Raw genomic sequence first — 26,180 nt, 5'->3', positions numbered from 1 at the left:
TACAGTTTCATTACAAGTTTTAAAACCTCCTGTAGCAAAAGCCCATGCATATAATCACTATTTAAAATGTATTTGGCATTCTATCTGTTTAGTCTGGACACCAGAAGAACTTACCTCCACATCCAAATGGGAAGAATGACACAATTTGGTTTAAACTCCAGTTCCATCACTTGCTAAGTGGCTTTGGGCAAGTCATACTAAACCTTTCTTTGCGTCAATTACCACACCTGGAGATAATGACACTAAGGTATGAGAACATTATTTTTTAAATATTTTAACTAGCTTTGCTTTTTGTTTTGCTATACCTGACCCTGCCTCTGTGTTCCAGTGGCATCACTTTGCTTAAGGGATACTTATATTTGCTGAAACAGGAATAGAAAAAAAAAACTCAATGTTCCATTTTGACACCCAGAAATCATTATTTTAATGATTTTTAAGACAACTTTCTTGAAAGCCAAGCTTTGTCAAGGGAAACCGTGATTTCTAAATCCCCTAAACATTGGTGTTAACAATTAGGGATGAGGAAGGGGCAAGAACCTCAGCACTGGTGGGGACATGCTTCCCTGAGCATAAGTGCACATTAGAATCACCTGGGCAGCCTTTGGGCCATCCCAATGCCTGGCCCCACCCCCAGACATTTTCGTTGTCTCGGTGAGGTACTCAGGCATTGGTAATTTTCTTTGAAGAGTCATCAGGTGATTCTGATGTGCAGCCTGGATTCAGAACAACAGCTCTAAGAGAAGCCTCCTATTTGGTTCAACATTGTGGCCAAGACGGAACAGGAAGGAAAATCCAGCATTGAGCTCCCGGCCCCCTACAGACATGTGTGTACGGTGTGCAGGGGATCCCGAACTTCCCTGAGACCCAGTGGGGTGATATGGAGACACAGACAGGGTGGCTGGAAGTAGACAACTGAGGCCAGGGAGGAGAGGTCACAAGAACAGAAGCCAAGGCCAGGCCAGGCCAGGCCAGGGACCTGACTAGATAAACCACCTGGGGCAGAAACGAATAAGGACCAGAGGACAGCCGTGCTCCCCCTGTCACCGTGAGCATGTGAAGGGGAAAATGCAAAGGGTTGAGCATTAACCTGAAAGAAGCTGAGCAACCCAAGAGAAACCATGTAAACTGGAAGAAACAGAGGCACCATGAATTGGCAAGTTTGTCCTTGTGATGCACACTCCTCACCTTACCCCCTCCCCATCTGGGCTGAGGTGGAGGCCTGTGACGAAAAGGAGCTCAGTTATGGAATAGAAAGAAGCCATTTTATTAAAATTATCAAAAACATGAAAAAAAGGAAAAGGTGAGAGAGCCACATGCCCTCTGAGTCACACCGGGGTACCATTCAACAGGCTTGCCCGAGGTTCATTTAATTCTCTAGAGGAATGGCCCTGAATTTGACTCTGTTATTTACTATTCCAGCAGACTGCAGACACTGCAGAACTACATGCTAACTTGTAGCCTTCTGTCCAACAGAAAGGAGAAGCCTAAAAAGCTGTGGTTTTCCTGCCTGTAGAACATTACCAGTTTTGTCTCCAACCTAGCAATCTTATTCTAACTTTTCTTTTAATGACTAAACACTGATGGAACCAGCATTTTATAAGATATTTTCTAAGATAATTCAAGTAAAGCGCTTAGCACAGTGCAGAGTACATAGCAAATGCTCGGTAAATGTGTTATTATTCATAGCTGCTAATGGCTAGAGAGGATTTTTACCTGGCCCCTAGCAGTGGTCACGGACTCACCAACAGGGTCCACAATTGAGGGCAACCCAGGTCAGTAGTTACATGCAAGCTTCCCTCAGTAGGGAGCATTTGCAAATATTATGAATACAGGGAGGCATTCTGATCAAAATAATTCCAAAACTATCAATGCAGACGGTGAGATTCACTTGAATATTTATCAAAATAAGTGTGTGGGCCTATGAGGAGAAAACAATCATAACTTGGCCAAATCAAGTACACTGATCTAAAGGGAGCCATCTCCTTGGTGACCAAAAGTATGCTCCTCCAAACTGTAAGGGGGTGTTTGGATGATACTCAAAACTTACGTGGTTAATCCTGGCTATGGAATAAAAAGCAATACAGTCAAGTTAACTATCTTAGCATAAGAACAGAGAGGAAGCTAGTCAAGGGAGGGAGCAACAGCTAACAAGAAAGAGAATATATGGTTAATTTTTTAAATTATAAACTCCATCGGTATGATTCCTCTACAGGAAGTTTCTTCACAAATGAAGCGGACCTGTGAAGACAACAGCTTGCCCAATCTTAAAATTGGGCTTATAAGAAACTTCAGGGGCCAGCTCCGTGGCCGAGTGGTTAAGTTCGCGAGCTCCGCTGCAGCGGCCCAGGGTTCGGAGCCTGGGCACGGACATGGCACCGCTCGTCAGGCCACGTGGAGGTGGCGTCCCACATCCCACAACTAGAAGGACCTGCAACTAGGATATACAACTGTGTACAGGGGTGGTTTGGGGAGATAAAGCAGGGGAAAAAAAAAAAATTGGCAACAGTTGTTAGCCCAGGTGCCAATCTTTTAAAAAAATTTTTTAAATTAAAAAAAAAAGGAAGATTGGCAACAGTTGTTAGCCCAGGTGCCAATCTTTTAAAAAAAAAAACTTCAAGGTCTTGACTTTGACTTTAACTTCGAGGGTGAGGGTTTCAGACACATCAGCACACTGTCAAGGCCATAGCCATTTTGGTGATCTTTCATTTCACAGCTTTTCTTTCAAGTGTCTGAAGTTTAGCTCTCCTAATATCAATAAACAATACCATGACAGGCAAGACAGAAGGAATAAAATCACATCAGCCTCATAAAATGAAGAGAAAAAAACTCTATATTCTTTTGTTTTCCTCACTCCATCTCTTTTCTCTTGCCCAGACAGGGAAAAAAAATCTAGCTTTATTCTGAAGTAAACACACATAATTAGACAGAGTCTTCATAATTCACCACACTGACATCTTCATCATCAACTACCCTATCACCAAATACTAAGCAGTTGAAAGAAAAATATTAATAAACAAATTTCTGAGGTTATATACTTCTTTTAAAGCAATTTTGTACACTATAAAATATATAATTTCCCCTTATATATATCTCTCTATATATTCCCTTTATATATTCTCCTTACAACAAAAAAAATACTATTTGTTACCTTGTGATGGTACAATTCAACAAGCTTTTACTTTAAGTACAACAGAAAATATGTAGGCTGATAAAGTGATTTCAATAAAAAGAAAAGAACGATTCGAAAATATTGGCATTTCCATATCCTACAGAATACTCATGACTATATGGTCAAGATGAGCATCAGTTACAAATTATGTGTACAGCTTGCTAACAAATTAGGGAAATGTTCCCCTTTGGTTTCTTTCCTGACTGCCTGTAAAATAATATTCACACACAAATTTGCGATTCAAATTCGGTGTCTTATGAGTACATTTTTCAGATCATGCTCTTAGAAGGGAGAGCAAGCTAACAGTTGCATGGAAAGTATAATTTGCTGCTGGCTTTCAGCCAGAAACACCAGAACAAATGTTTAGAGACCGGGAGGCATCTAAGCAAGCCTAGTGCATCTGGATTTCTCAATAGTTGCTGCTCTTTATATATGGACCTCCAAATAAAGGGCTAAATAATTTTGAAATTCATTCATTTAAAAATGTATTTCTTTTACTTAAAAGGGGACAGAAAAAGAAGCAATTTGAAGGCCCTTTGAGAACATCTGTAACAGCACTGACAAGAAGTCCCAGTGATTTAAGCAACACTAATAACCATATGTCTGGACCTATGCTCAGCTGTAATTTAAACATTAAGCATAAGCTTTTATTTTCATACTTGAGAAAACATGCCAAGTATTCAGTATTTATTATTACAGTTAACTTGCAGAATGAGAAAGCTAATTACAATAGAAAGAAGAAAATATTGGTCTTGGGAAAAAATGAATATGATTATCATACAGGTAGGCAGTAAAGGAGTCATTACTACCGCCCACAACCAATCCAATATGCCTGTATCTTTAACTTACTAAACTGTCACGTATTCAGGCAGATTTGATCACTATATGGGCAAATATATTGCTAACAAAAACCCACTCTAACACAGTAGTCACTCCAGCACAGCACAATATAATTTTTGTAGGTACTGTATATGCTGCTGTAAACTATGTGACACAGTAAAAGGCATGACATACTACAAGTTTTCTTAAAAAAAATACTGTGAGCAGGTGTTGTCAGCCTATTACTTGAGAGCATTCCAGGGTAAAATGGTCATGCTGAAATAGAAGTCTCTGAAACAGAAAGCAACATAAGGAGGTGAGCAAATGACAGAGAGAGGTGAGGCAAGGAGAATGGGGGATGTTGAAAAAACATAAGGAAAGAGTCAATAGATAACCATTATCAAGAGAATAATTTTAGTTGATGTTAAGTGTTGAGATTGAAAATTGAAGCATGAGTTGAGAAAATCTGCAGATGAAATCAAGGAGAACCATGAAGAACAAGAATTCCAAGCTGACACACTCAGTGGGTAAAGCATCCGTCTCTCTCTCTTTTTTTTTTTTTTGAGGAAGATTAGCCCTGAGCTAACATCGGCTGCCAATCCTCCTCTTTTTGCTGAGGAAGACTGGCCCTGAGCTAACATCCACGCCCATCTTCCCCTACTTTATATGTGGGATGCCACCTCAGCATGGCTTGCGAAGCGGTGCCATGTCCACACCCAGGATCCAAATCGGCAAACCCTAGGCCATCGAGATGGAACGTGCACACTTAACTGCTGCACCACTGGATCAGCCCCAACACTTGTCTCCTACTGCATCTAGGCTCTGAAAGCACTGTGGACGAACCAGATCACATATGCTACTGTTCTATACATGGTGGTAGTTAGGAAGCCAATTTGTAGCTCTTCACCAAGAAGGGATTGTGAATCCCTAAATATCACATCAGACCTAGTGGACAACCCCCACGAGGGCCCAGCATTGGTAGGCCACTTCTGAGCTCTGCTGGCTGTGCAGTCTGTACAACAAATCATTCACTTCTTCTACCCCATCTATATGAATGATGTACTTGAATAGTTTGCCAGCATCCTAGAGTACCCGGAGCTTTCAGAAGGCTGCTTTAATATAAGTGTAGTTGATGTTTACTTTTCATTAAACTGTGATTTATTTTAAGCCATTATCAGAAGGTGAATTAAAAAATTAGAGGACTGTGACATCAAAGTGGTACAATGTACACACTGGCACATGAGGAGGTGCTTCCACTTTTGAGGACATGGGACACTTTTGAGGTCCTCCTACTGGTGAGACCACTTCCAAGAAATGTTGTAGCCTACACAGTGGAACACCCACAACAGTCTCCGAGGGAAAGTGTCTATCCCAGGACTCAAGGCTAATTCCTTTGCTCTCATCTTCTCAGAAATCTCACCCTGATACTAATAACCCTATCCCCCACTTACCTTTAAATGTGTATCCTTACTTGCCCTAAGCTCAAATCTCTTTAAAAAACAACCAACCACCAAAAAAACTGCATTCTCCTTCTAACTGCCATCCTAGTCTTTTCTGCTTTTTCACAGCCCAATTTCTTAAAGAGATCCAACACTCGTTACACTAAGGTGCTCTAGAAAAGTTCATCAAAGGATTCTTCATTATTGAAATCAATTTATACTTTTCAGTCCTCATCGTAACTGACCTCTCTACAGCATGAAACTGTTGATTTCCTTCTTGAAATGCTTTTTCTCCTATGACATCTTTCTCTCCAGGTTTTCTTCTAACTTCTCTCCCTCTCAATCACCTTTGCTAGGTTCTCTTTTTTCAGCTAGCCTCTTAAATATTCCTGTTCTAGAGGGTTCCATCAATATTCCTACTGTATTCTTCATTTCCACTCTCTCCCTGTGTTATTTCTACCTCCACACAATCAGTTATCATCTATATGCTTTTGAATTCTCAAATCTCAATTTCCTCCCCAAATGTCTCTTGAGATTCATTCCCATATAGCATCCAGTTCCTTTCGGAATACATCCACTTGGATGCCCCACAGGTATCTCATGCTCAATATGTCCAAAGAGGAATTCATGAGTGACATATGCAAATCCCCCTCCTCTCTCTCCCCACTATTGTTAACTTCTCTTGCATATTTGCTGTCTTTATGAAAGGAAGTACCAATCACTCCCCAAGTTTGCCAAGTTAGAAACATGGGCATCCTCTTTGACTCCTTTCTTTCTACCCCCCACCCAAAATGGGAGTCTCTAAGCACTAGCAATTCCACTTTCTTTTTTTGTTTTGTTTGTTTTTGGCTGAGGAAGATTCACCCTGAGCTATAACATCTGTTACCAATCTTCCTCTTTTTGCTTGAGGAAGATTCACCCTGAGCTAAACATCTGTGCCAATCTTCCTCTAATTTGTATGTGGGTTGCTGCCACAACATGGCTGCCAACCAGCAGTGTAGATCCATGCCTGGGAACTAAACCCAGGCCACTGAAGCAGAGTGCGCCAAACTTAACCACTAGGCCATGGGGTCAGCCTCTCCACTTACTTAAAATTTTCTCATTCCCTTCTTCTTCCCATCACACCACCCACTGCTACCACTGCCATAGTACAGGACCACATCATTTCTTGATTTGATTACTGCAGTAGTCTTCTAGTCTCAGTTTTACTGTCCCACCAACCATCCTCCAAACTGAAGCCAAAAAGAGCTTTCTAAAGTAGGTAACTCACTCGCCAAATCCCATGTCCCTTGTCAAATTAAAAATGTGTAGGTAGTTCTCCTTCAAGATAAGGTCCAACTCCTTGGCACCTGCCTATCTTTAGCCTCATTTCTGACCAATTTCCTGCCTCCTGGCTATGCTCTGGCCATACTGAATTACTCAGCAGTTTCCCAAAAGCAACATCTTTTATATCTGTGCCTTGACATATGCTCCCTCCTCTGCCCATTAACCCTTGTCCCAACTTGTGTCTTGCTGCAAAGACTTTGAGACTAGGCTAAGAGGTCCTGTCCTTTCCATAGCCTTCCCAGACACCCACAGCCTGGGTGTGATGCCCTTCCCATGTGCTCTAAGGGCAGGAGCCCTCTATGAATAGTAGACAGTACTGTGACTCTCATATTTGAGGAAATGAACCAACAATTAATAACTCTTATACTAAGATTGCAACCAAATATAAGTGGCTCTCAAATATAACAGGCACTCAATAAGTGGCTTTCAAAGAATGTAAGATGAATGAATAACAATTTGGCTTGAAGTTTTGTATATGACATAATGCCTGTAGCACATAAGGTATCTATGTCAAATTGTATTTATTTAGAACTTCAGAGTAATACATTTCTTGCTGTTTTTAAGTACTAATAAAGGGTCAAAGAATGGAATAGTCTCTAGGCCTTAATAACAAAGCTATCTTGATGATGAAGTAATTGTTTAATAAAATATTACACATACGTGAAGAAGTTCATGTATCCTCCAAAGGGCCTGACTACCCAAATTGTCAACTAGGCCATAGGCTGCAGAGACTGTCCTCATCTCTGCATACCTGAGTCCCTGGCACATAGTATTCACTCAGTAAGGGCTGACGAATGAGAAAATATAAAGACAATTATAGAAACAAGTAGAGCCTACCCTGTTGCAGAATTAGTAATTTCTAATTTCTTAACTAGTCCACATTCAGCTTACCTACAAATGGTCAGTCTTACTGAGGGCAGACTACCATTTCCAGGAAATATTCAGCTCAGTATCCATTTATTCAACAAATATACAGTGTCAACTTTGTGTGAGGTACCATGGTAGACACAAGAATTAATGGGAAAAGCAACAGAAACAGAACTCCGGTTCCAACTCCACCTAGACACCTAATAGTTGCGTGATCTGGGCAAACCAATTAAGCTCTCTGCCTATAAACTTCACATATATATTGAGAATAATATATTTATTTCACAGGATTATGGTGGAATTAAATGAGATAACACATAAACCTAACATGGTGAATACATATTAGTTATTCCTGTTATCCACTGTGAATAAAAAACAGTAATAAATATTTTATATATTACTTTATTAAAACAAGCCCATGAGACAAATAACACAGGGATTAATACTCTCACTTATAATATTTAAAACCAGGGAACCTAAACAATTTTCCCAAGACCACTCATGTAGTTAGTAGGTGGCAAAGCTCTTTGGTATCTGGTAAAAACTCTGATTCTCTTTACTTAGTGTCTCTTACAAATCGCACTGGCGCCTAACTGTGAAAGACCCAACAGCAAAGAGAGGGACTATAGTTGAGAAAGCATACGTCTTCCTAACACAGCAGCTGAGGGGCTGACAAGCAGATAAAAAGTGTTTAATTGTTGTCTTACTCAAGATAACAGCTTTCTGACTGGACTTAGAGTAATGCCACCTGTAAGAGACACCATAAAGTTTAAGCAGTCAGGAAAAGGTCCCCAATGTCATAAGTTTTGCTTTAACAAGAGAATTCTAATATTAAAAACTGTCAGGTTGCCATGGTAACAATCTATTTGCAATCACGACACTGGCGGTATTCTGTTATACTTCTCTCAAAGAAAAATAAACTAGATGTAGCTGAGGAATTTAATAAAAGTATCAGCTAGACCCAAAGCCAAGATATAACCATTTTTAGGCAATATGACAGGATTTAAATATACAGCAGGAGACGCTCAGGTTACAATAACAGTTCCATCAATAAAATTAAAAGATTTTGACCTTGACACCAATACAAGGTATAGTCATATGATCTGGAAAACTCAATTCTTTCAGCAAGAAAAATAAATCATTAAACAACTGAGATGACAGCCATAGAACAAGAAAGTCAGAATTTATCAAAAGGAGAGCAAAACCAATCCTCAAAGAAAGTATGAATTCTAAAGACTAAATTTCTCAGAGAAAGCGCGAAGGTTTCATTTTGGTGTTTTGTTTTATGTATATGTGTGCATGCATGTGGGGAGCGGGTGTTGAACCCCAGGACATCCTTGGAAGAGTTAACCTTCTACTTTTATCTAGAAAAGGTCAGAAGGACATATTCAAAATAAATTGATTCTGAACAAAAAAGGAAGGAAGTTCTTGTTATTAATTAGACCATTTTGAAGTCTGGACACGCAGACTGCTCATGCAGACAGGAACAATTTCCACACAATCAGCAAAGCCTCAGTCATGACTAGGAACACCAGACAGATTTTCTTCCTATTAAGCTTTTCTAGTACTTGTTTCTACAACTATCCGTGAAATGATAACATTTTCCCCACAACTTTAGCTGTGAACAAATCATTTCTTTTCTGTTTGTAATGATTTTACAGAACAGCATACACATGTTCAGTGTCCTTAAAGACAACCTAGAAATCGCACTTCATCTACTTCAACAATAAATTGTCTTTTTAAGAAAACGTCAACATTTACGATAAAAGAAATTTTTTTCCTCACTGGCCAGTGTTTTCCTTAACTTACAGTCAGTGCACATTTATATACAAATTATTTTGATAACACATATCTATATAATAGTATAATATATATTTATATCATACATAGTATACATTTTTACAAATGTATATTTATCTATAAAGCTAAATCGTTTAGGGGCCAGCCTGGTGGTTGGTGCAGGAGTTAATTGTGCACGTTCCGCTTCGGCGGCCCGGGGTTCACTGGTTCAGATCCCAGGTGCAGACATGGCACCATTTGGCAAGCCATGCTGTCTCTGGCATCCCACATATAAAGTAGAGGAAGATGGACATGGATATTAGCTCAGGGCCAGTCTTCCTTAGCAAAAAGAGGAGGGTTGGCAGCAGAGGTTAGCTGAGGGCTAGTCTTCCTCAAAAAAAAAAAAAAATAGTTTATTTTCTGAAATACAGTCCAGAAAACTACGTGTTATCAAATTTTCTAGATGACAAGTCACGCTTTCCTTCTACGTTCAATATAAAATTACAGAACTGTCACCAACCCCTTGAACAGGATTGGCTGAGAAACTTTTTTAAAATCACAGTTCAGATTATAGAAAACCTCATAAAATCAAAAGTTTCAAATCTTATTAAAATAAGATAAAATTAACTTAAATAACAACATCTATAGCTAACAGAAGCAATATACATTTGCTTACTGTTCTTAAAGATCACGGAGACGTTGGAAATCTTAAGACTGATTCAAAGGTTTCTAGGTTGAGAAATTTACATTGAGGACTACAATACCAAACAGTAAAGGAAATAGTGAGTACAAATTTGAGGGAAAGTGCTAAATAACCATCCACACTTAACTTATTTTTTTTTTATTTTTGAGGAAGGCTGGCCCTGAGCTAACATCCGTGCCCATCTTCCTCTACTTTACATATGGGACACCTACCACAGCATGGCTTGCGAAGCAGTGCCATGACCGCACCTGGGATCCAAACCAGCGAACCCCGGGCCACGGAAGCAGAACGTGCGCACTTAACTGCTGCGCCACCGGGCTGGCCCCCCATCCACACTTTAAACAGATTGGATAATGAGATGGGCATGTGTGGTAAACAGGCAGCGGTTAGAGATACAGGGTTGGAACTCAGGAGGGTGGTCTGAAATAAAGAAAAAGATTGCTGAATAAGCTCTCATTGGTGAATAAGCAATTATTGAATCTACAAAAAAGGACAACATCCTTTGGAAACCAATGCAGAAAAGTGAGTAATAAAGAGAAACAAAGTAGCCAGCCCAGTGGTGTAGTGGTTAAGTTTGCATGCTCCACTTCAGTGGCCTAGGGTTCCCAGGTTCAGATCCCAGCCACAGACCTACACACTGCACATCAAGCCACGCGGTGGCAGCAACCCACATATAAAGTGGAGGAACGCTGGCATAGATATTAGCTATAGGACAATCTTCCTCAAGCAAAAAGAGGAAGTTTGGCAATAGATGTTAGCTCAGAGCCAATCTTCCTCATCAAAAAAAAATAAATAAAAATTTGAAAATAAAGAGAAACAAGAATAATCCTTGAGGAAGACCAACCTTTAGAGGTCAGTGGAGTTTTAGCAAACAAGGTGACACATATGACTTGAAAGTCATGAAAGGGTCTCAAGCAGGGAGCAGTCAACAACATATGCCTCAGAGAGCTCAAACAGAATACAGGAATAGAAAAAGAATATTGGAATCTGCATTTAGGATGTAACTAGTTATACTAGTGAAGTCATTGTCAATACAGAAGTGGAGGCAGAATCAAAGGGTGGTAACAATGCATCAAACACTATGGCCTATCCTCGTAATACTGAAATCAGGAATTCTCAACAAATACAGGTCAGTGATTCTGGATTACATAATAACCCTTCTTATGTGAAAGAAACAATAGCAGCATTTGTTTTTAAGGTCAAACTTAAGCAGCAATCCATTTCTTCTTTTTTATTCTTTCTTTTTTCTTTTTCTTTTTTTTCTTTTTTTGCTGAGGAAGAGTCACCCTGAGCTAACACCTGTTGCCACTCTTCCTCATTTTTTGCTTGAGGAAGATTAGCTGTGAGCTAACATCTGTGCCAATCATCCTCTATTTTTTTGTATGAGGGACACTGCCACACCATGGCTGGTGAGTGGAGTAGGTCCACACCCAGGATCTGAACTTGCAAACCCAGGCCACTGAAGCGGAGCACGTGAAACTTTAACCACTCAGCCATGGGGAAGGGCCCCCTTCTTTTCTTTTTTTTTTAATTCTAGCAGTATAAATAAATTTTCTGGCAAAAGTAAGAATAGTTTCTTAAGCATCAAATATCAAAAATTCATTTATTTTTTCTGTGTCAATACCATAGATCCATTGCATCAATCAGAGGCTGCTATGAATCTATCTGGTATTAGTAATGCTTTTAATTAAATTAAAAGATTTTCCCTTCCAAGACTTCCATTTCAGTCCTAAATATGTATTATCTCCATTTATTCTTGTCTCACTGGACAGTGACTTCCATATTTTAGAGGTAGATAGCTTTATGTTTGGTTCCCGTTAACAGGACATCTTGGATTTAACTGCCAATATTATTTATGAATGACAATTGCAGGAGTGTTTTTCAGTATAATGAATATGCCATCCCCTTTAGTTTTTAAGAGATGCTTAACATAAAGAGGGATGGGACAGTCTAGTTGCTCTTTTTCTGTCTTGCTGCACTCTCTCCTGGAAAGACAATAAACAACATAGGCTTTTTCCATTGTCTATTTAAACCTGCAGGTTCAGAGGCAGTTCTGTCAAAAGCCAAAGAGAAATATGAAGGAACTTCTAAGAGAAAAAGTATTCAAGAAGGTGCTTACTAAGGTAAAAAAATAATAATTTGCAGCTGTTACAGCTGGCCAAAAGAAAGGGGGGGGGGGATAAATTATAACTGCATAGTAATATCAAGCACTACAAAGGTAATAAATTGAAAATAAGTATAAATATTGAATGTTAATCTTTTTTCTATAACCAAAAAGCATAGTAAAGCTTACAAACTCAACTAATGCCTAATGGACTGATTTAAATTCAAAGTGCTCAAATGTAAAAAAGAAAATTGTGAACATACAGGGGGTTCTCCTGTGTTTGCAGTACAATTTCAGATATCATATACGAACTGCCACATTTGGCTCCAAGTAGTCCTTTCTAAATTATCAGAAACAAAATGTAAGTTTTGCTCTAAAAGTAAAAGATATACCTCTACCAGGTTAAAACTTTCTAGATCTAATGGCCTTAAAACTAAGGCAGTCCAAAAAGCTATCATCATGTAGTGATGATGACCAGACCATCAGGAACACACAACATCCCCTGTATATTATACTCCATCATATAAAGAAGGAACAAACATCTCTACTTTTAAAAGCCAGAGAAAATATCTAGGTCTGCTTAGAATTGTTATGGCCTCAAAAATTTCACAGGGAAAAAGAGTAAAAGTCTCAAGGTTTTATCACGTAAAATTTCAAGATTTAAAACTCACCAGAACTTAATAACTAATTTATTATTATTATTAATTTAATTTCTATTATTTTATCCTATGCAAAAAGCCATTTTATTATGTAAAGATATATATACATATTGATGTTCCTTGCAATGAAAAAAGTTGGAAATAACCCAATAGGGTACTGGCAAATTAAATTTTAATATGTTTCATGCAATGGAATAGTATACAACCATTAAAAGGAAATTATATGTGGTGTGCATGCAGGAGTGTATATATTAAATATAGATATAGACATAGACCCAACTGTTAACAGCGGTGGTCTCTAAGAAGTAGGGTTTCTGGGGCACTTGAATTTCTGATCTGTACTTTTATTTATTATTTTAATTTTTTATAATGCACATAAAAATTTTTTAAACACCTGAATGTTTAAAATAAGTGATGAAATTTATTAGCACAGTTGAAAAGTACATATCTGCATGTATGTTAGACAATTGCTTTTGTTTGTGTCAAAAGATTAAAGATACTTAAAGATATGAAAGGTAATGTATTGGCTATCTATAGTCTACTGTTGTTATTACAGAAGAGATGAAAAAAACCCACAAAATTGCCTTCCTAGGAATATGGGTGAGGAAATTAGTCCAGCAAATGTTTAATGTCTTACCAGAATGAAGATGCTATCAACCTTCACAGGGACGGGGTGCGGGGGGAGGCGGTGAGGGTGGGCATGGGTGGCAAGATGTGAATTTGGGATTTTTAAATGCCTCTGTGCTTTCCAAGTGTTGCGACCATGAGCTCTGGAGTCAGAGATACCTGGGTTACGGGCCCAATTCTGCCACTGACTAGCTATGTGACCCTGGGCAGCTTCCATCTTTCCAAGCCTCAGTTTATCTCCTGAAATACGGAGATAAAAACAGTACCCCAGGGAACTGTTGTGAAGATTTAAAAGATAATATACACAAGGCTCTGTGCCTGGGATATAGCCAATACTCAATCTGTTGGCTTTTATCCTTCTCAAAGCACACCAAGTTTGCTTCTTTCATTGGCAATTGCAAATACCACAGGAAATCAAAGCCTAGATTTTATTGCAAACAAAATAGTAACAAGAAATACAAATTCAGATTGGATAATAGAAAACACCCAGCCTGTCAGTGGAGATCATTTTCTTTCTATAATAATGCTAACCTATCCCAAGGATAGCTTTAGCTGTCCAGAGACCTAAGTCCTCTCTGATTATCAATACTAACCCTGACTTTGTGACAAGTATTAAAACAATACCAGTTCCAAAATGTACACAGAGAAAACCAAATGAAGAACAAGACCCAATCTGCCTCCTAAACACAAATGAGCACTTGAGGGAAAATCTAGACAAAGTTTTAAGAACAAATAAACTATGAAGAGATAGTGAAAAAAGAACTGAAACTATTCCCCACGATCAAAGCACATCGATTTCCACTGTTCAACAGATTCAGATCAACAAGTATGTATTAAGCAACTCACTGCCCTCAAGAATATCCAATTCCACAACAGGAGCCAAGACAAACTAACAAGTAACTGTGATACGAGAATTACCAAGCTCCATGGGAGCCTGACAAAGAGATAGCAACTTCTTGGCAGGGCAAAGGAGAACAATCCTGCTACAGTGAGAATGCTTTTTCAGGTCTGAGTTCAAACAAGATGGTTACAAACAGAGATTCATTCATCTAGCAAGTTTAAAGTAATGAAGCTATGTTTTAATAAACTGCATGCACAAATTTTATACTATATATCAAGAAAACATAGTGGAAAACACGATGTTATGTGCTGCAAGTGAACACAATCATATTTCTGACATCTCCTAAGCTTTATAATCCAGTTGGAGGGCAAATCACACATAATGTACTGTGAATTCCCCAAGGGCAACTGATGCGGCTTTTTTGTCTTTGTTTTCCCATCTCCTTGCATAACACCCACAACATCACTGGCAGTGAATAAATGTCTGGCAAATAAGTGAATAAACAAAGGACTATAACACAAAGCAGAATATTCTATGTGACACAGATACTCAGTATTAGAGAAGTTTAGCAGAAGAACACAGAATTTCCAATAGGGTAATAAGCAAAGAAGATGAAAGTATGTGCTATTTTGTCAGCATCCGTTCCCCATATTCCTCTGGGAATCATCTTTTCCCCATTAACTGTCTCCCTGCTCCCTTGGAGCTAACTCCAGGGTGGGCATGTGACCCAGGTCGAGCAAACTGAAATACTGCATCCTCCTGGTTACAGCAAATGGTTCACAAATGCATACCTGACCCAAGTCATGCTAATTAGATACAATCACAGATAATCTTGGGAATTTTGCTTAAGCAACCAAAAAGACAAGTTCTTTTTCATGCTGGATTGGAGCTGAAAGGATAAAAACTCAGAGATCCTGACTACTGTTATGCCACCACGACAGGAGCGTCTGTCTGAGGAAAGACGCATCTCATGGAAAGAGAGTCTAGCAATGGAGGGAGACCAGGTTCTACGACATCGTTTGTGCCCCTGTATTTAACAATGCTGGGAGGCATTTTTCAGTTCACAGCCAACAAATCCCTTTTTTGCTTCATTCAATATCCAGCTGGATTTTCTGTCATGTGAAACTATAAGAGTTTTCGTGCAAAAATGGAATTAGAATTCATCACTGAAGAATATGACAGGTTTTCAATAGGGAAGAGATTCAGGTAGAAAGAATTATGTAAACAAGGTGGAGTAAAGAAACAGAAGACTACTTTAGTTGTAATGTTTAAAAAATCTATAGCTCAATTTTAACTTTAGATTGAGTATAAAACAATGACTTGGGGTTAGCACAGTAGGTTGGGTGTAGCAAACTGGACTACTCACACCTCACTAAAAGGAGCAAGTGCTACCCAACTCAAGAAAATTGTTGCCATGTAAGAACTAACCCAGTGGAGACACATCTCCCAATTTTTCAGAAAAAAAGCTCAATCTAGATTTCAAAAGTATTGGCAGAAATTCATATCAAAAAAATGAATTCAGGGGCCAGTCCCATGGCATAGTGGTTAAGTCCCACACGCTCCACTTCGGCAGCCTGGGTTCACAGGTTCAGATCCCAGGAGCGGACATACACTACTCAAGAGCCATGCTCAAGTAGCGACCAACATCCAAAATAAAGGAAGATTGGCACAGATGTTAGCTCAGGGCTGATATTCCTCAAGCAAAAAGAAGAGGAAGACTGGCACCCTCACCAAAGGAGGAAAAAAAAAAAAAAAAAAAACCAGAAAAAATGAATTCAAAGCGATGTACAGACCAAATAAACAAGTCTATGGATGGGATACAGCAGTTAGTTGGGTTTGTGATTTAGAGTCTTACTCAAACAGCCAAGAAAGTAAATTCAAATCCACATCAAAGGCATTAATTAGACCCAAATAAAGGTTTTCTAAACAACACAAGTATGAGAGTCTTCTAAGGAATGCTTTATGATGAAAGCATGGAAGAGAGAATTACAGACATACAGAAGGAGTGACAGAATGAATGGCTATGACACTGAGCTCCTAGCACAGAAATAGCTGTTGAGTAGATGAAAATAAAGTCTATGCTCTCAAGTCAGGTGGCCCGAGTTGCTATTCAGCCTCTCCTACTTTCTACCTTTGTGACTCTGGACAGGTGTCCCCTAATCTGTAAAATACCACTAATAATAGTGCCTACTTTGCAGTGTTGTTGTAAGGAGTAAATGAGTTGCTATATACTGTGATTGGCGGAATTCTAAGATGGCTCCCAAGATTCCTGCCCCTTGGTGTACACACTTCTGTATAGCAAATGGGTGCAATCTTAAGCCATTTTAAGTTTGTAGTAATTTGCTATGCAGAAATATAAAACTAATATGAAGCACTTAGAACAAAGCCTGGCACATAGGAAGTCCTCAATAAATACCAGCTATTATTATTATAGGATTCTATTAAACTATATGTTCTGATGCACTTAAAGTAGGATTTTTATTATAAAAATTGTGTGCCCATATCACATTTGCTGATACAGAAGATGTACAGGTTTATAAGATGCACCCTAGAACAGCTAATTTTATGTATCAACTTGACTGGGCTAAGGGATGTCCAGATAGCTGGTGAAACATTATTTCTGGATACATCTGTGAGGTTGTCTCCAGAACAGATTCACATGTGAATTGGCAGACTGAGTAAATAAGATTGCCTTCACCAATTCAGGTGGACATCATCCAATCCATCAAGGGCTTGAATAGAACAAAAAGGCAAAGGGAGGGCAAATGTGTTTTCTCTGCTTGAGTAGAGACATCCACTTCTCCTGCCCTCAGTCATCTGTGCTCCTGGTTCTCGGGCCTTGGGACTCAGAGCAGGATTTACCCCACTGGCCCCTCATTCTTGGGCCTTTGGGCTTGGACTTGCACCATCAGCTCCCCTATTTCTCAGGCCTTCAGACTGAATTATACCACTGGCTTTCCAGGTTATCCGGCTTGCGGAGGCAGATCAGTGGAATTCTCAGCCTCCATAATTGCGTGAGTCAATTCTGATAATAAATCTCCTCTTATCTATATCTATAACTATATCTATATATCCTATTGGTTCTGTTTCTCTGGAGAACCCTGACTAATATACATCCCAATGATATAAGGGACTAGGCCAGACAATTTATAAAAGTACTTTTTATAATACAAGTATTGAGAGTGGTTTTAAAGTGATTTTGTAGGAGGAAACTAATCATTATATTCATATACTATAGACTGGAATCCAGTTAGAAATAACAAGTTTAGGATGTGCAGTGACAGTCTACTAACCTAAAAATAAAACATAACATCACAAAATTTTGTTTTGTTTTTCTCCCCAAAGCCCCCAGTACATAGTTGTGTATTTTTAGTTGTGGGTCCCTCTAGTTGTGGCATGTGGGAAGCTGCCTCAGAGTGGTTTGACGAGTGGTGCCAGGTCCACGCCCAGGATCCGAACCAACAAAACACTGGGCCGCCTGCAGCGGAGCCCACGAACTTAACCACTCGGCCACAGGGCCAGCCCCACAAAGTTATTTTTTTTAAAGCATATTGGATCAACAAATATTTAGCATGGAACAAAGCACAATAATTTTACTGGTAAAAGAAATCTTATATCACACACATAGTATTAAATAATGGTACAATATTTTAGATAATATTGGTAACTAAGAAAACAAGCCATGATATAAGATACATTTGACAGAATTCCTGTAGAGCACATATACAACAAAATACTACAGTAAAAATCTGTACAAAGCAGGCAACAAAATAAATTTGAAAAAAATTCCTGTGGAGGTAACCATAATACATGTAGAAATATATTTTAGTTAAAAGAAAACCAGTTCCAAGCAGACAGAAAAATACTGAATTAGAAAAAATTCCACTGTAATTTGCATACATGCTATAAAAGCACATATTTCTCTGAATATTAGTGAATGACAAGTAACTGAAAATATGAAAAAGACAGACTTCAGTCAACACATAAGCAGAAAAAAATAGTGAGAAAAAAGTACCATAAGATTTTTTATCTTCACCCTCAAAACCAAATAAATCCCAGCCCACAACCTAAAAGCCCACTCAAGAACACTGCTGGAATTGGGAATATTTTCTTCGTCCCCAGCATTCATTGTTTTAGTCACAGTCTACTAGTTTACAGCATGATCACTGTAGAAATCTGTGACATTAAGCTTGAACTTAATGTTCTGTCAATGTCTTTGCTGCTTTTGGGCCATAGGCTAGAAATTAATAATTTATATCTGAAATAATAGATGAATAGCCTTGTAATAAATCTCTGTGGGTTGAGGCTTATTTGTTTGTTTAAAAACAACCAATGGGATATGAAACTTTCATCTTAGTCGAAAATTACTGTATTCCCGGGCTCCAACACTTAGAGCAGCCTTGCCGCACCTCACCCTGGAACCACTAGCATACATCTGCTTGGCCTTGAATCCCTACAACAGGCACATAAGATGTAGGATAAATTTTGATACAATTATTTGGAGTAAGGAACATGTGTAGTTTCACAGAAATATATCTACTGCCTAACATCATAATTCACTTTTCTTGAGGTTGCTTCAAGCTTATATGAGGTGTCCTAAATCTCTCACAGTAATTAGAGTCCAAAAGGGTTCAAGAGCTTGCACAGACTTCATTTAGTGAAACAACGAATGAAGATTCTGTTTCACATTTAGTACTAAAGTCTTACAAGATATAAAATTGCCTGAAGAAAAACGTTAAACTCAAACAACAATTTAACAGAATTATAGAAAACCTCATTTCAGCACAAGAGCTTCCTTGTTATCTTCAATATAACACAAATTGGCCTTTTAACATAAAATATTATGGGTCATGGTAATTTCACAGCTTTATTACATTAGAAAAAAAATTTAATGTTCAAGTCAGACTGCTTCTATTTTATATCATACAGATAAGGGCTACTTTCTCATAAAGATGTTAAGAAATGAATATTAAAGAGAGATGATAAACCATTTTTAAAAGATAATTTGAAATTAACATATAAGCTTCCATAGTCATATTTAGAAAGAAAATTCTAACTGAAGTTTGACTTTTTATTAATTACCACAGAATTTTTAATTAGAAAATCTAATATGAACGAACCAAAAATACTTTAAGGCCCCTTTCTTTAAAAAGTATACAAAGTTAGCTTGTCCTACGATTTTTCAACTATAATCTTGTCCTAATAAAGGCATATGATATTTAACAGCCCAGCTCTCTTCTTTCATATGCTCCTGATATCTAATGGCAGAATTTAACCAACCAAATTACCAAATTTCTCATTCTCTTCAGGCTCGTAAAGAGCTAGATTTCATAGGTGAGTCAGGTACTCACATCACTGATGCGGGAACCCTCTCAGCAGTACCACAAAATATATTTCTGCTCCTGCCTTCATTACAGATTAAAATTGAAGGTTTACTCAAAGTTCTGAGTTGAGTTAAAAACACTGAACAAAATTTATCTTCAAGCTTTACCTTAGCTGTGCCATTATTTTCCTACAAAATATTTTTTTAAAAAACTTAAACCAACACAGATACATTTTATTGCTTAATATTCATGAATAAAACTATATTCTCTATATACAAACATGAACATTTCCGACCATTCAAGCAGCTTCCTATTCAAAACAGCACAGTTTCTTTTACATCTGTACATCACCTCCTGGTGAGTGAATGCTTTACAGCATGATGCAGCCACTAACAGGTTCAGCTTCCCAATGAATAATCACTGTAGTTAGTGCCTTAGTACAATAAAACATACATAAAAATAAACCTACACTTCCAATTCACTAAGATATAGTGATCCCAGAAGTAAATTTGTGCACCACTTTGAAGGTTAATATTGTAAAACTATGTTGTACAAAGAATTAATTGAAGCAAACTATTACTCAGATAAGACCATTCTGACTTTCCTTCTTCCTCATCCTGGATACTATCATTATAGAACACAACACAGTCACTAAGTCTGCCTAATTCTAAATCACCATGATCTGTAGCTCCTCATAAAATACTTCAAAATGTCCTGGCTGATTTTCAGGCCAATGAACTAAGAAACCAATTCACATAGAAGGAATTTCGAGTTCAAGTACAGGCGGGGATTTTTTCCCAAGAATGAAAAAGAATAACTCAGCTTTTCAGTAGGAGCAATACATTCTGAGAAACAACTTATCATTTTGGTAAAAATAACAAAGCCTGATCACTCAACTTCTATTCTGAAGTAGAAAGATAAACATCTTCACACTTCTAAGTCTACATTTTAAAAAAATAAAAATAGCACCAGTGAGTTTCTACTGGTTAAATTCAACACTGAATTTATTCCCCCTAATGTCTCTTTATATGTTGGCCATCTCCTTTTTGAAATCCTCTTCTTTCATGGATCCCAAACAACCTGAGACCACAGCTTCTGAGACACCTAAAACTACTCTTCCTCTTCACGTCTTTTTAAAAATCCTTCTCAGTTTATTTTGAAAAACAGAAAACAAAAAGCAAAATACACAATCCAAAACCTACAGTCAAATTTCCCACTTGAAAACATTGCCCTCAAGAACTAAGAGATTCCCATCAGGATCAGGAAGAGAGCTGGCATGTGGAGGCTCACACAGGGAACTGAGACTTAAGCGTAAGTTTTAAGGAAAACTTTAAATCAACTGCTCCTAACCAAAAACAATCACACTCATTAAGCATAAACCACCAGCAAAAATCTCATTGGGTTGCTTCCTCCCTTGGCATACAGAGTCGTAATGGCCTAATTCTTAGTTCTAGGGCCCCCAGTGGCCTATTTGGAACAGTGGCTACTAAATTCTTGGAAGTCAGGACTGACTCTTCCATCTAGAATAGCTTTCATTACAGGCCCAAATCAAATGATCTCCCCACATCAAATCTCTAACACAAGATTGTTATCATAGTTATCACAGTCTGCTATACAATATTCTGAGCACCTAAAATGTACTGAGTTTGGTATGCAAATTTTGGATGCAAAATTAAAAAAGAATAAGGCACAGTCCTGCTTTCAAGGAGCTTTCAATATAATACCTAAGTTATTTATGCATTTCTTTCATGTCTCCTACCAGAAGGGGGCAGAGACTAAGCCTTAATTATCTTTCTTTTTCCACATGATGATGTCGATAGAGAGCGTCAATACAAATTAGTTGAGCTGAAATGTATTAAGCTGGTTCTTTCTGACCTAAAATATCCAAGTAAGATTCCTACTGCTTTGTTTTGACCTTATTTACTCATGTCTCCAATATGGACTAGAAGTAAAAGGAGCCTAGGAATGACAAGCCAAACCCATTTTTCCCCCACTTCTTTACTGCCAATACATAATACTAAATATCACAGTGACATACAGGGTTGGGGAAACAGTTTAGTCTCAAAAGAATGCCCTCCTCGCCAACTATAAAAGCAATCTCTAGAAAAACAGCCTACCAAACTTACAAACTCAAAACAACAATAGCACAGGATACCTAAGAGGAAGAATGGTTTGCATTTAAAATTTATGATAGCACAAAGGGATTCTAGAATTTTATGTTCAATGTACTGAATAGAAAGCAGCTGTTAGGCAAAGAACAATTAAATGACTTCAATGTGTGAGAATTAATGACCATTTTCTTATACTTGGGATTCTGTCATTTGAAAATAAAAATGGCAAGAACTGTAATGTCAACATTCTAAAATAACAATACAAAACTAAGCACTCAAACCAGTATTTTTAGGAGCCAGCTTGCTGGCATACTGGTTAAGTTTGCATGCTCTGCTTTGGCGGCCTGGAGTTTCTGGGTTTGGATCCTGGGCACGGACCTACACACCACTCATCAAGTCATGCTGTGGCGGCGTGAAAAATGTAAAATTACTTATTTGCATAAGACTTCTAAAAGCTTTGTTACACTGAAAACTTTTTTAAAGTATTCATTCTATATTAAAATAATTAATAGAACATCAAAGTTTTTTCTAATCTCTTTTTTTTGGGAGGAGGGGGAGAAAGATTGACCCTCAGCTAACATCTGTTACCAATCTTCCTCTTTTCGCTTGAGGAAGATTGTCACTGAGCTAACATCTGTGCCAGTCTTCCTCTATTTTGTATGTGGGACGCCGCCACAGCATGACTTGATGAGTGGTGTGTAGGTCCGTGCCCAGGATCCAAACCCAGAAACTCCAGGCCGCCAAAGCAGAGCATGCAAACTTAACCAGTATGCCAGCAAGCTGGCTCCTAAAATTAATAAGCATTTTTAAATTGTCCAAAAATATTTAATGCTGGTAAGTATACTGGCCTACACTCTTCTCACAGGCTTCCCATTTCACAGAATAGGCTCAAATTCTAGTAAAACAATGCATTTATCAAAACATGGTATCACATTATGACATGAATGGAAAAGTCAAAGTATAAAATACATGCGGATGAAAAACATAAGAACAGGCACTTGAGTTATTATACTCCTCCAGTCAGGTACCAGTACCATGAACTGGCCACTTTATCACAAAAAAAATAAAATAGCCAAAAGCTCCAATATGTCAAATACATCATATTTGAACTGAATGGCTGCCTGAGATAAATGGCATTGTGAATACTATCCGTTTTTCCTCTACTTACCAGGTACAAATTTTCAGGATTCTATCTTGTCTCTCACGCTCTGTGTCTACTTGGTCAATCTAAAAGCCTGCTGAAGTTACTGGACTTTGAAAGTCCATTTAGAAAAGAGCAAGCTGGACTATGGAAAAGGTATTTCACATGGAAATGCTCTCAGGGACACTAATTAGGTTTTGGAAAAGAGGAAGCCACTTTAAAAGTCAATCCAGTAGCATTCTTCCTGAGTTACAATTTAACAAGGCAGATCTCACCCAATTCTAGAAATATAAATGCAAATAGACCCAGGAATTTGGTGAACTCCATTAAAGAAACAATGGGGCCCTGCAAAAGAAAAAAAAGGGAGATTTAACTAATCACAAATGTACTCTGTTTTAGAGAAAACCAGACACGACGTGTAGAAATCTAGGTTTTTAAAACAGAGAAATGAGCTTACAAAATAAACCTTCCTCCACAAAAATACGCATAATAGGATCCTGCTAATCTCCAAATTTTCCTAGTTCACATAACCTGATATTTATTGACAGAAATTGAATTTGTAAGCAAGATTTTTAGGAAAAAATACACTGTACAATACACCATATAATCCCCATGTTATCATTTTGTGATAAAGATAATTAGAAGTAATTTTTCAATACAATTTTTTTTCAATTAAAAAGCTGGCAGCTTTGTCAGACCTGCTTTTGCAAAAACCATTAACTATTTGATTCTTCATAGAGCACCAGAAAGATCAGAGACAAAACTGCCTCTAAACTACCTCAGAATGACATAAAAGGACTAGGAGGAAAGATTTCCAAAATGCCTGGATGTGAGACGCTGCCATTCATCTTTGGCAGCCGTTCAGTACGATGGACTAGAGCTTTTTAGCTATCACCTTGGTGATAAACTGGCCAACTCATGATACCCGCACCTGAGTGGAGGGATAAAATAATAGAAGTGCCTACTCTTATTTTTTCTTTCTCCAATTATATTTTATATTTTCCCATTGCTGTCATAAAAGAACATGTCTAAAGGACTTAAAAAAGACTTCCTAGAAAAAGGGGCATTTGAAGTGAATCTGAAAAATGAAAAGGAATTTGGAAGGAACTGCCTATGCAAAGGCTGGAATCAGGAAAAGAATCTTGGCTGTTAGGGGAAATGACATATAGCAAGGCTTTAGAGTCCTTTGAATCCTACTCAACTAGTGTTGATAACTACTGATAAATATGTGAATGATCACACTTACTGAGCCATCATATTATTTCGTAAGTGAAAACATGAAGTTATTATCAAAATAAGTTTTAAATGCCAAAGTCATCCAAATCTAAACATTCCTTGTAATGTGGAAAATACCCTTCTACTCCAATAAACTAAAACATTTTTAACTAGAGAGCATAATGCCTTACTTCTACAAAATGCAAGGACTTTGCAAGCTTCTCTGTGCTGACTTTGAGCAGGTAAGAAGTGAGAAAGATCATCCAGACCTCACTGACGTCAGGAAAAGATTTTCAGCACAAAAAAATTATCTTTGTAGCAATCATCATTGCTCCAAAGAAAGGCTAGAAGCCTGCCTGACAATCATGAGCAAACACATGGGTATCTTCCAGGAATGGATTTCCCAAATCTGATCACATCCTTATAATTATCTAATTATCAAACCCAGCAGTGTTGACATAGCAGGGGCCCACTCAACTACTGCTGCTGAGGATTATTCAAAGCTAAACTGTATCTGCTGAGTGAAGATGACTCATAGGGAGAAGTCCACTACCTTAGGAGCCCAAGGAACACGATGATTTCCACCTCCCTGCTTACACTCTTTCACACACTCACAGCAGCCATCACCAGGCCTTGCCGACTTGTCACTGCCTTTAGGGACCTCTCCTGTGTGTTCTCATATATGTGGGCAGCTTTACAGACTGGCTCAAAAATACCTGAGCCTGTCACAAATAATTCCCTACCCAGAGAATGTACTTGTCCTGCCTACGTTTACTTGCTACTGTCATAGCAACAGTGCTTCAGATATCACCGAGCTTTGGTAGTGTGACGAAACACATCAACAAGGCACTAACGTGAAGGCGTAAAAGCAGAGTGCAGGTGACAATGCAACCGTGTAAAGGAGTCAAAGCATCCAGTGATTGAATCCCTGCAACTTCCTGTTCACCGTGCAAGGTGCTAGGAAAACGGTTCCAGCCCTCAGGTTACTGACAGTCTATGCGAGCAGTCACCCAGTTCCAGGGAAGTAGCATGAGATGAGGCCTGCAGAAGCCTCAAATGCCAGACGTTAGAACCTTGAGTTTATACAGTAGGCAGGAGGGAATCAACAGACATTTTTAAGCTGGGGATCAGGTTTTTACAAAAATGTCTCTCTAGTGGCAGTCTCTAAAAATGGGTTGAGATCCAGGGAAAGAGTGAGAGGCAGAGAGATTAGTTAGGGCCCCTTAAGCAAGATAAAAAGGCCTGAATGACGTCAGCGGCAAAAAGTCTAAGGAGAGAAGGACAAAGTTAAGAGATCCTTTCAAAAGCAGCACGAGCAGGGCATGTCGAAGGAAGGAGAGAGAGAGGGAAGAAGCAGAAGCAGCCCCGAGGTCTCTGGCACGGCTGACCCAGGAGACTGAGATGCCGAGAGAAAAGACAGAAGAGCTGGAGCAGCAGCTCGTCCTGCTGAGGAAGAGAGAGAGGTTTAAGTATGTTCATGATGAATCTGAAGTCAAAACCCACTGTGCCAAGCCAAGATTTTTATTAATCCGTAGAAAGTATGGGATTGGAGCTCAGAAGAACGGGCCAGGCTGGAGGTGAAGCTTTGGGTGTTCTTGGCACACAGGCAGGCAAGTCAAGGTGGGGCAGGGGAGTACTGCCATTCAACAGGTAAAAAGAGAACCAGCAAAGGATGACTTTTTAAAAAATGGTGAGAGAGGTGGAAGGAGAACCAGGGGCAGGTCACGCCACAGAAGCCAATTAAAAGATTCTAGAGGTTGGACAGTCTCACACCCGAGGATCTGCATGCTTGAGGTTTAAGTGGGTACTGCCCTGTGGAATGCCGGAACAGGGAAAACAAGAAGCCGGAGTCACCTACTATTACGAAAGACTTATGAGGCACCAAAACACCATACTTTACCAACTTCTGCTCTAAACCTGAAACCCCAAGGGCCGCTGAAAGGCTGTGAAGGATGAAACACGCCCCAGGACACCCACCAGCAAGTCACATGAACCTCCTCAGATGCTGATTTGTCTCTGCCATTTCAACAAAATGTGTGGGGAAGGATGGTAGGAA

General features: G+C 38.6%; 1 protein-coding gene across 3 annotated transcripts in view; it reads right to left on the bottom strand.

The window, feature by feature from the left end:
- SMYD3 (SET and MYND domain containing 3) overlaps positions 1 to 26,180 on the bottom strand; it is a 669,850-nt gene that overhangs the window by 440,535 nt on the left and 203,135 nt on the right. The window lies entirely within an intron of this gene.

Source organism: Equus asinus, chromosome 30 (genome assembly GCF_041296235.1).
Source record: "Equus asinus isolate D_3611 breed Donkey chromosome 30, EquAss-T2T_v2, whole genome shotgun sequence".
In the NCBI taxonomy this organism is placed as follows: Eukaryota; Metazoa; Chordata; class Mammalia; order Perissodactyla; family Equidae; genus Equus; species Equus asinus.
Note: the sequence above shows the minus strand (reverse complement) of the source record. Positions and strands in the feature narration are given on the sequence as shown.